The sequence below is a fragment of the Macaca thibetana genome, chromosome 13 (genome assembly GCF_024542745.1).
Source record: "Macaca thibetana thibetana isolate TM-01 chromosome 13, ASM2454274v1, whole genome shotgun sequence".
In the NCBI taxonomy this organism is placed as follows: domain Eukaryota; kingdom Metazoa; phylum Chordata; class Mammalia; order Primates; family Cercopithecidae; genus Macaca; species Macaca thibetana.
The window spans coordinates 13,400,038-13,412,476 of record NC_065590.1 but is presented as its reverse complement, the minus strand read 5'-3'; the positions used below and the strand labels follow the sequence as shown (position 1 = coordinate 13,412,476).

The window sequence follows — 12,439 nt, the reverse complement described above, 5'->3', positions numbered from 1 at the left end:
TGCATTTGTCTGAAGTGAACAGAGGGATGACTTTGAGTTCAGTCCTTTCTTTGTCCACAAGGAATTTCCTTGTGGGAAAATTGTGAGGGAGCTATGTAGCTTTTTATTTTTGTAGCTGTCTTATTTAGGAATAAAATGTGAGGCAGGTTTGCCTGATGCAGTTCCCAACTTGACTTTCCTTTTTGGCTTAGTGATTTTGGGGTCCTGAGGTTTATTTTTTTCTTTCACATTAGTATAACTACTTTTCTTTCTCTAATTCTTTTTCTAGTTGTATGTGTTACAGCTGACTTACGTTACTTGCAAAAAGAATTCTGACTAACGCACCATCCAACTAGAAGGTAATTCTATCATACGATGATAACGAATCCTCCAGAATCTAGTAAACAGAACTGTCTGCAAAAGAGGTGGGTGCCTTCTTGGGGAATTTCTCATGACAATAGATGGCAACTGGTCAAAGGATTTATGACCGGACTGAGCTCTCTTTTATCTCTTCTGTTACTCACCAAGACCTATTAGGGTTTGTACTCCACAGGGACCCTAGTTTCTAACTTCTAGGGTTAAACGGTCCACTCACAGGCCCACCACACCACACCCTCCTGACATCTGGTGAACAGCAATAAAATTGTTTCTTATTCTGAAAATGCTCCAATATTTCCACCATCCCCAGAAAGGCAGTGGAGGAGGAGAGAAAATGAATCGTTCCATTAGAGGACACAATATCTATTATATTATTCTCGGCCTTTGAGATACCTTTCAAAACAAATACAAAAAAAAAGTCCCAATTTAACCTCTTTTAATAATCTTTACAAACCAGAACATACCTCCTTTCTTAATAGCAGTCAAGAGGCCCAGTGGCAGCTGTGGTGAAAAGTGTCAGATTCTGGTCATGTTTCAAAGGTAGAAAAAAATAGCATTTGTTAACATATCGGATGTGAGGCATGGGAGAAATGCGAAATCAAGGTGGTTGCAAGTGCTTGAACCTGAGCAACTAGAGAATTTGGAAGGACATTTTCTGAGGCAGGGAAGGCAGGTGGGAATCAGGGCTTAGAGTTGAACATATTAGACATTTGAGATACCTGCTAGACCTCTAACTGGTAATATCTCTTGGACAGGTGGATGAATATATGTGATTCTGGAGTTCGGAGAAATAGTCTGGGCTGAAGATGCAAATTTGGGAAACAGGTCGAGGTTACTAGGCAATGAGTTAAATCAATGAAGGCAGACTGGGCCCTCGTAGGTAACCCAACAAGCAGAGGTCAAAGAGATGAGAAGAAACCATCACAGGAGACTTAGAAGCAGTGGTCAGGGAAGAAGGAGTTGAACCAAGGAAGTGGTATCCCAGAGCCAACACAATAAGGATTTCTTTTCTGTTTACAAATGTAAAATTAAAACGTTTAATAAAAAGAAAATTTACTTTTAGGGTTGGTTGTTATTAAGTGGTCCAAACGCTGCCTCATTTGTAGGATCAGAACTCTGCCATGATGGTAGAAAATTTGGAAGGTTACTCCTTAAAAGGGGTGGGCACTGCTGCGCTCTGCTGGTCAAGTTTATGCACTGCAAATTCCAAGGACGATTGCTCGTCAGCATTTCTCCTTTAAAATAGCTCAGACTGTACAAGCTGGGAAGAACCTCACAAGACATTCCTGCCAACATTTGCATTTGACTTATGGGAAGTGCAGGTTCAGCCAGAAAAGTTGTGTGCAAGGCCGATTATGTAAGTTCATCAGACCTGATTCTTAGGGCTCTTCCCATTGTTTCGAGCCTCCCTCCCATTCACTTCTCTCTCATGCGCATCCAAGTATACAGCACAAGAGTAGCTACTCTGCACTTTATAGCAACTCCACTGGCACTCTGATGTTCTTTAATTACAAGCTTTATGACAGTGCTTCTCAACCCGCTCCACTGCCTCCACCTAGTGGCAGAAAGAAGAAAATATGTGTAACTCAGGAGTCTGTTCTCAAAGCTCTGGGGTACCATTTCTTCAAAGTCTTGAGCTTGTTTTTGTTTGTATTTGTTTTTGTATTTATTTATTTATTTGTTTTAGAGACAAGGTCTCGCACTGCACTCTAACCTGGGCGACGGAGCGAGACAATTCAGGATCTATCTAGTGAATAAAGAGATGCCAGTAATGACTGTTTTATATTGTGGCTGTAGCGCATTCGAGGGATAATTTGATTCTGTTCTGCTTTCGAATGAATGGCTCACTGTAACCTCCAACCCCCGGGCTCAGGCGATCCTCCTACCTCAGCTTCTCCAGTAGTTGAGCTTGATTTATTTTAAATTTTCATAAAATTTTGGCATTTCTTTCCGCAATACGGCCATGTGTGCTTTACTATAAAATATTTTCATCACAAAATTTACATCGTTGGAAATCCCCATAAAGCAGTTTGAGAAACACAACCCAAGAAAGCAGAACAGATTCAAATTATCCCTCAAATCCCCCTTAGCCACAAATATAAAACAGTCCCTGGCTGGGTGTGTTGGCTCACACCTGTAATCTCAAGAATTTGGGAGGCCAAGGCGGGTGGATCACTTGAGGTCAGGAGTTCAAGACCAGCCTGGCCAACATGGTGAAACCACGTCCCTATTAAAAATACAAAATTATCTGGGAGTGGTGGCAGGCACTTGTAATCCCAGCTACTTGGGAGGTTGAGGCAGGAGAATCGCTTGAACCCAGGAGGTGGAGGTTGCAGTGAGCCAAGATTGTACCAATGCACTCCAGCCTGCGCAACAGAGTGAGACTTCCATCTTTAAAAAAAAAATTTAAATAAATAAAATACAGTAAAATAAAGCAGTCCCTATTAATATCTCTTTATTCACTAAATAGACCCGGAATTGACTTAAATTCTGATTTTTTTTTCATCATGGATTTTTTGCATTAATTTTGATTGCTTAAATATTGCATTAAAATATTCTTTATCTTGACTATTGAGTTTGGGGGACCTCCTTAAATTTTATGACCAAGGCAATGCCTCATTCACCTCACCATAGTCTGGGCCACATATCAGGGGCTCCAATAGCAAGCAACATGACTGTTGAACAGCTAAGACTTCTGTCTTTACTGTGAAGACCAGATGGGCCCTGCAAACGGTGTAATCTGTACATGAAAATGCACGAGATTCTAACTACAACTAGGAACAAAAGACTGATGATGAAGTCCCAGGCCTCCAAGCCCCAGCTTCTTGAAGGGAAAGAGCACCCCAGGTTCTGACCAGAGGCCAGAGTCATAATGAAGATGGAATGTGAGCTTGACATGGAAGGGGTGGTAGAACCTGACTCAGTAATGAAGAGGCTTTAGGTCCTGAAGGAAGAGCTCAGTACATTCAAAGATTAGAAGGGAGGTTCCAGTCATAGGAGCAGGGAAGGAGAGAAGGCCCAATAAGAAACACAGTTAGACAGGAGGGAGGGGTCAGGGCAAAATCACACTGGAAACATCTAGAGAGCTCATAAAAGTCGCAGTGCCCAGTCCCCACATGGACCAGGCTCCTCAGAATCTCTAGGCATCAGTTTGGGCACCAGCAGTTTTCAATGTTCTCCAGGAGTTTCTATGCACAGTAGCCAAGGGTGAGAACCACAAATGTTGGCCTAGGGATCATGACAATGAGTTTCTAAGTGCAATAAGAAACTTTCAGAGAGTTTAAGCAGTGGAATAACTTGGTTTGTTTCTTGTTTGTGATTTTTAAAGATCAGTCTGGTTACCATGTGTAAGACAATAATCCAGGAAACCTGTTGCTCATGAACCACGTATCTGTAAATTTGCTTCCCCTGTAACTGGATCTAACCAACAAAAATTAGTACTTACCAAGAAATTACATGCCCAGGGATTGTGCTAAGTAATTCATAAACATTATTTTATTTACTCCTCACAGCAAGTTTATAAGAGAAATGTTATTATTTCCACATTTCCGATGAGAAATTCGAGGCTTGGGGAAAGTTAAGTAATTTACCTAATGTCATACCTAGTTCATAAGATGCAGAGTTAGGATTCTAATTCCATGTCTAAGTTGATGCTCCATTGAACATACCACGCCTCCAACTAGGAAGAAACATGCTGACCAGAGGATGCCGTCATCAAGTTTACAGGATGGTTAGATTTCTAGGCACAGACGAATAAATCAACATGTTGGTTTGCAATAGTAGAATCTATCCAGCTCTGAAATTGCATCCAAGGGTTCGTGAGCACACAAGCATAAAAGTGTGCCCTCAGCTCTGCTAGCTTCATCAAGGTGAATACTTAGGAGGCCACCCTCTGAGATCACCAGATGGACAGTCCACCTGATTCCCAAGCCACATACCAGCTTTACCATCTGATGCTCTCTATTCACATTCAACATTTATACAAGAAATAGTCATATGGATCCTTTTCCATAGACAGTACTGGGGAAATTGAATTGCCATATGCAGAGGAATGGAACTAGACCTCTATCTCTCACCAAATACAAAAGTTAACTCAAGATGGATTAAAGACTTGCATATAAGACCTGTAACTACAAAAACACTAGAAGAAAACCTAAGGAAAATGCTTCTGGAATTGATCTAGGCAAAGAATTCAGAACTAAGATATCAAAAGCACAGGCACAAAAACAAAAATAGATAAACAGGACTTAATTTAACTAGAAAGCTTCTGAACAGCAAGAGAAATAATCAATAGAGTGAATGATCTGCAGAATGCGTGAAAATATTTGCAAACTGTGCATCCTACGGGAACTAATGTCTAGAATTTATAAGGAACTCAAACAATTCAAGAACAACAACAACAAAATAACCCCACCAAAAAGTGGGCAAAGGACACGAATAGACATTTTTCAAAGGAAGGTATATGATATGGTTTGGCTCTGTGTCCCCACCCAAATCTCACCTTAAATTCTAATAATCCCCACATATTATGGAAGGGACCTGGTGGGAGGTAATTGAATCATGAGGACAGGTTTATCCCATGCTGTTCTCATGATACTGAATAAGTCCTATGAGATCTGATGATTTTATAAAGGGGAGTTCCCCTGCACACACTCTCTTGCCTGCCTCCATGTAAGATGTGCCTTTGCTTTTCCTTTGCCTTCTGCCATGATTGTGAGGCCTCCCCAGCCATGTGGAACTGAGTCAATTAAACCACTTTTTCTTTATAAATTACCCAATCTTGGGTATGTCTTTATTAGCAGCGTAAGAACAGACTAAAACAGTATACAAATGGCCAAGAAGCATACAAAAAACAAAATGTTCAAATCACTAATCACTAGAGAATTGCAAGTTAAAACTACAATGAGATATTATCTTACAGCAGTCAGAATGGCTATTAATAAAACACCAAAAAATAACATGTTGGCAAGGATGCAGAGAAAGGCGAATACTTGTACACTATTAGTGGGAATGTAAATTAGTACAGCTTCTATGAAAAACCCTACGGAGATTTCTCAAAGAACTAAAAATAGAACTACCATGTGATTCAGCATTAACACTACTGCGTATCTACCCAAAGGGAAATAAATTATTATATAAAAAAGATATCTGCACTCACATGTTTATCGCAGCCATATTCACAATAGCAAAGATATGGAATCAACCCAAGTGTCCATCAACAGATGATTGGATAAAGAAAACATGATGTGTGTGTGTGTGTGTGTGTGTGTATACATACCACAATGAAATACTATTCAGCTATAAAGAAAGAATGAAATCATGTCTTTTGCAGCAATGTGGTTGGAACTGGAGGCCATTATCTTAAGTGGATAATTCAGAAACAGAAGGTCAAATGTCACATATTCTCACTTATAAGTGGGAGCTAAATAATTTGTACACATGGACATAGAGTGTGGTGTGATAAACACTGGAGATTGAGATGGGTGGAAGGGTCGGGGAGGTTGAGTGATGAGAAAATACTAAATGGATACAATGTACATGATTCAGGTGATAGGTACACTAAAAGCCCAGACTTCACCACTACACCATATAGCTATGTTGCAAAATTGCACCTGTACCACCTAAATTTATACAAGTAAAAATAAAGTCATACGAATTCTGTTTTTTATTCTCTATGAAATTACTACTAAGAGTATTATCCAATGCAGTTTCTATGCAATGCCCACAATATTATCTTTTTATCAGCTCCTATGCAATGCCCCAAGTTAGAAATTGTCTTCAACTTTTATCCCAGGAAAACCTTCAGTCACACTTAGAAACTAGAATTTTTTCCCTTAGACGAAAATTATGTAACTTAACACATTATCTTCATTTAGTCAGTTTCCAAGAAGCTCAGAACCAGATTTTGTGATCAATCAAAAACTGGTTATTTTAAGTGAGGTTTACTGAGGTATAAATTACAATAAAAGCCACCCTTTCGTGTATATTTCTATAAGTTTTGGCAAATGCATAGCTCTGAAACCACAACCACATTCAAGATATAAGACAGGTCAATTACCCTTTAACGTCCCTTTGTGCCCCTTCCTTCACCCCCAGCCCCTGACAACCACTGGTTTTTGTCTGATCCAATCGTTTGCCTCTTCCTGAATGTCATATAAATGGAGCCATGCAGTGTGAAGCCTTTTGAGTCTGACTTTGTTCACTTAGGAGAATGCATTTGAGATTCATCCATGCTGTTTCATATATCACTAGTTCACTGTCTTTTGTTGAGTAGTATTCCATTTTGTGGATATGCCACAGATCATTTATCTAGTTAACAATTTAAAGACATTAGGTCATTTCTAATTCTTGGCTGCTAAGAATAAAGTTGCTGTAAGCTTTTCAATGCAGGTTTTTGTGTGAACTCAGGATTTCATTTCACTTGGGTAAATTCCTAGCTTTGGGACTGCTGAGTCATCTGGTAGGTGCGTGTTGAACTTTATAAGAAACTGCCAAACTGTTTTCCAAAGTGGCTGTGCTATTTTGCACTCCCATCAGCAGTGTGTGAGGGTTCCACTTGCTCGAGCCTAGTATTGTAACTTCATTATATACCTTCTTTGATGACATATCCTTTCAAATTTTTGTTCAAGTTTTTATTGGGGTGTTGTTACTATGGACTATGAGAGTTCTTTGTATATTCTGCATACGATTTCTTTCTCACATTTGTGTTTTATGAATGTGTTCTCCCAATATGTGGCGCCTTTTATTTTCTTAATGTGCCATTTGAAGAGCAGAAGTTTAATTTTTACGATGTCCAAATTATCTTTTTTCTTTTCTTTTCTAGATCAAAATAGGGGTTGATTTTGATTACCACTGTTATTTTATCTCAATTTGAATTTCTATTTTTACTTTTATTTTTCTAATTTCTTTGTAAATTTTTAATTAAACCCAAATATTTTAGGGGAAAGAGGCAAGATAGAAATAGTCTAACTTGGCCATAAATTTTAGAGTCATATTCTCTTGCCAAGAAAGGAACTAGCTCTCTTACATTGATTGTTTAATTTCAGACTTCACTACTTTATAAGGATGCCCAAATTATAGGCTTTAAAAAAAATCCAAACAGGGTTTCAGAAAGAATAATTTTTCCACAACAACACAAAAAATGATTCCACCATAAGTTTGTCCAGTGACAGGGTCTATATTATTTTCTATATATCAAATTCTACAACTGGTTCTTAAAGCTATTGTATATAACCTAAGTTAAAATACAATGGTATTAGTTGATAAGACATTTTATCATCTATGAAATGTTGCCTGTTGTCATAACTAGAAAATCTTTTAAAATATGGAGCTCTTTTCATAGATTGAACTATGCCACTTAAAAGCTGGGTAAAAAGAATGACAGAATAATATTTATGTTTATCATATAAGGTTTTAAAGTAAATTCCAAGTAGGTTTTGCAAATATGTATGTATGAAAATACTGATTTAAATTTCAGATAAGAGGAGACTTTGAGAAAGAGAGAAAGGCCAAATGATTTTATAATTGTAATAAGTTCATAGGTTTATGGGGATTTTATGTAGTTTTCTACCTAACTTCTCTATAAGACTTTAGTGAATCACTTAGAATTTTAAAAATAATTTATTATTACTCTGTACCTATTCTTTACTCTGCAAATCTTACCATGCCCTTTTGTCTAAAAGCAATAAAATCTGACCTGTGTCATTGCTTTTGTTACTTAGCAAGCACCATGATCCATTAGGCCTGTGTAGGCTCATGGTTTATACAACACTGCCATCTGCTGACAGAGTGTGACAGTCACAGTCAGCAACGTGAAACCACTTTATTTTCATTTTCAATGTTTATAGGAACATTCAACCATTTATGAATATACACAAATAGTAAAACGAACCCTAGGCTTCACAAATTAACATTTTGCCAATCTTGTTTCAACTACCGCCCCCCAACCAATTACTGTTCCCTCACCCTCTCACACACAGACGCTGCTGGTAGTATTTTTCAGTCAATCATTAATATATTGCCAACTGACAAGGACTTTTAAAAAATAACCACCATTCTATTATGATTTCTAGCATAATGGAGAGTGATTCCTTAATATCCAATACCCATTTCTTATTCAAATTTCCTTGATTGTCTTCAAACTGTTTCTACCCTAAGTTTGCTTAAATCAAAGTCCAGCTCCTGTTAAACATATGGTTAAGTTTTACCAAAACCTAATAAATAAATAAATAAATACCTATGTTTTTTCCAATTCCAGGGAATAGTGAAAGAGGGTAAATGCCATTATTTAGAAACATAAATCACATCATAGGGCTAGAATTAGCTTGAAGTCAAAATTGAAGACTGAAAATGAAAAAGAAAGGTACAGACTAAACTTATTTAAAAACTTCAATGCAGAACTCTAAGAGAAAATATTGGAAAGGTGTACCAGTATTCATTATTCAGTATTCATCCGTATTCACTCAGCTATATGTAGTTGAAATCTAACTACATGAACTTGATCAGATAAAGAGGTATATTTTTCCCACCAACACTGACTCTGGAGGCAGGTGTTTCAGAACTAGACAGTTGCTGCAGGACCCATGTCCTTTCCCTGCCTGCTTCTCCACTCTAGCTTGTGACTTTCATCCTGTAAGATGGTGCTTCTGCCAAGTTCCAGACAGAAGAAGACAGAACACAACAAATAAATAAGCAGCATTGCTTCTGTCAATCAAGCAAAATTTTCCAGAAATGCACAAGAGATTTCAGATTATGTCTCAACAGTCCTAACTGAAAAGGAGCTGAGGAATTAGATTTTTGGCTGGGACACTGTTGCCCTGTAAAAAATTGGGATTCTGTTATTAAAGAATAAGAAGAGGGAAGAAAGATTGAAAACTTCTATGCAATAGCAAAAAAAATAAGCAACTCAATAAAAAAGTGGGCATACCTTAAGAACAGGCAATTCACAACAGATGAGACCCCAATAGCCATGATCAACCACATGAGTGATCAGAAAACACAAATATGTATTTTAAACCAAAAATGAAATATAATGTGTTGCCCATTTGACTGGAAAAAAATGAAAAACCTGATAATATCAAGTATTGGAGAGGATGTAGATTGAGGAAACTCCATGGAGGAGCTATCATTGCAAATGTGGGGATGTAAACTTAATACATGAATTTGAGGCCAATTTGTAAATTGAAAAATGCACACACCCTGCAACCAAGAAGTACCCCCTAGCAATATTTTTGAAAAGACAAAAACGTTATGTAAATGGAATCATGCAATATGTGACCGTTATACTCAGCATAATGCCCCTCAGATCCATTCAAGTCACGTGTATCAAGAGCTCACTATTTTATTTTTTATGTTTTTTAGAGACAGAGTCTCACTCTGTCACACAGGGTGGAGTGCAGTGGTGAGATCATCACTCACTGCAGCCTCGAACTCCTAGGCTCAAGCATCCTCCTGCCTCAGCCTCCCAAGTACTAGGACTACAGGCACGGGACACAACACACAGCTAAATTTTTATTTATTTTTTTTAGAGACATGGTCTCGCTATGTTGCCCACGCTGGTCTCAGATTCCTAGGTCAAGCGATTCTCCCACCTCTACTTCACAAAGTGCTGGAATTATAGGTATGAACCACTGTGACCAACTCACTACTTTTTAGTACTAATATTCCATGGCATGGATGTACCACAGTTTGTCTTACCATTAATCTATTGTAGGACATTTTGACTGATTCTAGTTTTTGTTAACACAAATAAAACTGCTATAAATAGTTGTGTACTGTATACGTTTTTGTGCTGACGTAAGTTTTCATTTTTCTGGGATAAGTTTTCATTTTTTTGGGCTTTTGCTATATTCTTGATATTATAATATGTTGCATCTTCAGTTTTATTCTATTCAATATATAATTGTTTCTTTTCCTTGAAACCTCCCATGGATTGTTTAGAAGTGTGTTGTTTTGTTTCCAAGGGTTTGGCATTTTCCCCATTATTTTTCTATTATTGATGTCCGGTTTGATTCCAGGTGGTCAGAGAACACACTCCGTGTGATTTCAATTCTATTGAATTTGTTGAGGTTTGTTACATGGCCCAGTATATGGCAATTTTGGTATATGTTCCATGGGCACTTGAATGTGAATTCTGCTGGTGCTTGTTGGAGTTTTCTAGCAATGTTGATTTATGATCTTACTCATTGATGGTGTTGTTGAGTTTGATGTGTCCTTATGATGGCAGCTTTAACATTCTTGTCAGATAATTCTAACATCTCTGTCATGTCAGTATTAACACCTCTTACTTGTCTCATTAAGGCTGAGATTTTCCTGGTTCTCCTGGTTCCTGGTGGGATGTGTGGTTGTCAGTTGAAATCTGGACTTCGGAGTATTGTGTTATGAGGCTTTGTATCTCGTTTAAACTCATCTCAGCGGACTTCCTCTTTTGCGACTCAGGAAGGAGAAGTTAGGGTTTTTGTCATGGTGTATGAATGGAGCAGAGCAGTTACTGCCTAAGAATTGTTTTACTGGGCTTCCTCTTTCTTTCTCCTTTGACTAGAGAGAGCCAGCTTTTATTAGGGCTTTTTGTCTGTCTGGGCATTTTGGTGTTTCCGGGTTGACAAACTTCTCCAGAACCAAGTCTGGAATGGATGAGGCAAAAAGAAACCCCGGGGAATGCACTGCTGGGTCGCTCCTTGGGTCCCAGTATTCCTAACTGGTCTGCCTTCTTCTCTCCACCCTTCAGAGTCTTTGTAAGTTTGCTTTAAGTGCAATGTCCAGGGTTTTTATATTACTTGAGAGAAATAGGTAAAAATAATTCTACTCCATCTTTCAGGAAGTAAAAGCCCCTTGTGCATTTTTTTAAACTTTCAAAAACAAAACAAAAAGCAGCTGCAACAATAAAGAAGCTAGTAACACCCTTGGTGGGAAATTCAAGCCCAAATACACAGTTTAAGTTTGGCTAGCCAGTGAGAACATCAGAATAGTTCAGGCTTTAAACAAATTATATTTATGATTACGCATATACTAAAAGCTGAAGGCATCTTATATTTACTAAGCACCTATTTTGTTCTTGTTAGGAAGACACAGTGCCATTCCCTGGGAAATGTGGCCTGGCAGCTGGACCTGAGCCACCCGGCCACTAGAGCACAGAGCAGGTACCCTGCCCCAGCCACCCCTCAAGACAGGATCCTTTCTCTGGGAACTGTAGGTAACAACGAAAGAAGAAAGGAAAGGGAAGGGAAGGGAGAAGGGAGAAGGGAGAAGGAGAAAGGAGGGACGGAGGGAGGGAGGGAGGAAGGAAGGAAGGAAGGAAGGAAAAGAAGCAAGGAAGAGGCCGGGGCGGTGGCTCAAGCCTGTAATCCCAGCACTTTGGGAAGGAAGGTCAGGAGATCGAGACCAAGTGAAACCCCGTCTCTACTAAAAAAAAAAATACAAAAAATTAGCCGGGCGCGGTGGTGGCGGGCGCCTGTAGTCCCAGCTAAGGAGGCTGAGGAGGAGAATGGCGGGAACCCGGGAGGCGGAGCTTGCAGTGAGTCGAGATGGCGCCACTGCACTCCAGCCTGGGCAAGAGCGTGAGACTCCGTCTCAAAAAAAAAAAAAAAAAAAAAAAGAAGAAGGAAGGAGGGAGAGAGAGAAGAAAGGAAGAAGGAAGGAAGGGAAAGAAAGAAAGAAAGAAAGAAAGAAAGAAAAAGAAAGAAAGAAAGAAAGAAAGAAAGAAAAGAAAGAAAGAAAGAAAGAAAGAAAGAAAGAAAGAAAGAAAGAAAGAAAAAAAAAGAAAGAAAGAAAGAAAGAAAGAAAGAAAGAAAGAAAGAAAGAAAGAAAAAGAAAGAAAGAAAGAAAGAAAGAAAGAAAGAAAAAAGGAAAGAAAGAAAGAAAGAAAGGAAAAAAGAGAGAGAAAGAAAGAAAAAGAAAGAAGAGAAAGAAAGAAAGAAAGAAAGAAGAAAAAAAAGAAAGAAAGAAAGAAAAGAAGAAAAGAAAGAAAGAAAGAAAGAAAAAGAAAAAGAAAGAAAGAAAGAAAGAAAAAGAAAGAAGAGGAAGGGGAAGGAAGGAGGGAGGAAGGAAAGGAGGGAGGAAGGAGGGGAGGGGAGGGAGGAAGGAA

General features: G+C 38.5%; 1 protein-coding gene across 14 annotated transcripts in view; it reads left to right on the top strand.

Annotated features, from left to right (window-relative positions):
* The window catches only part of LOC126934450 (immunoglobulin kappa light chain), a 246,297-nt gene that overhangs the window by 220,264 nt on the left and 13,594 nt on the right, over nt 1–12,439 (top strand). The window lies entirely within an intron of this gene.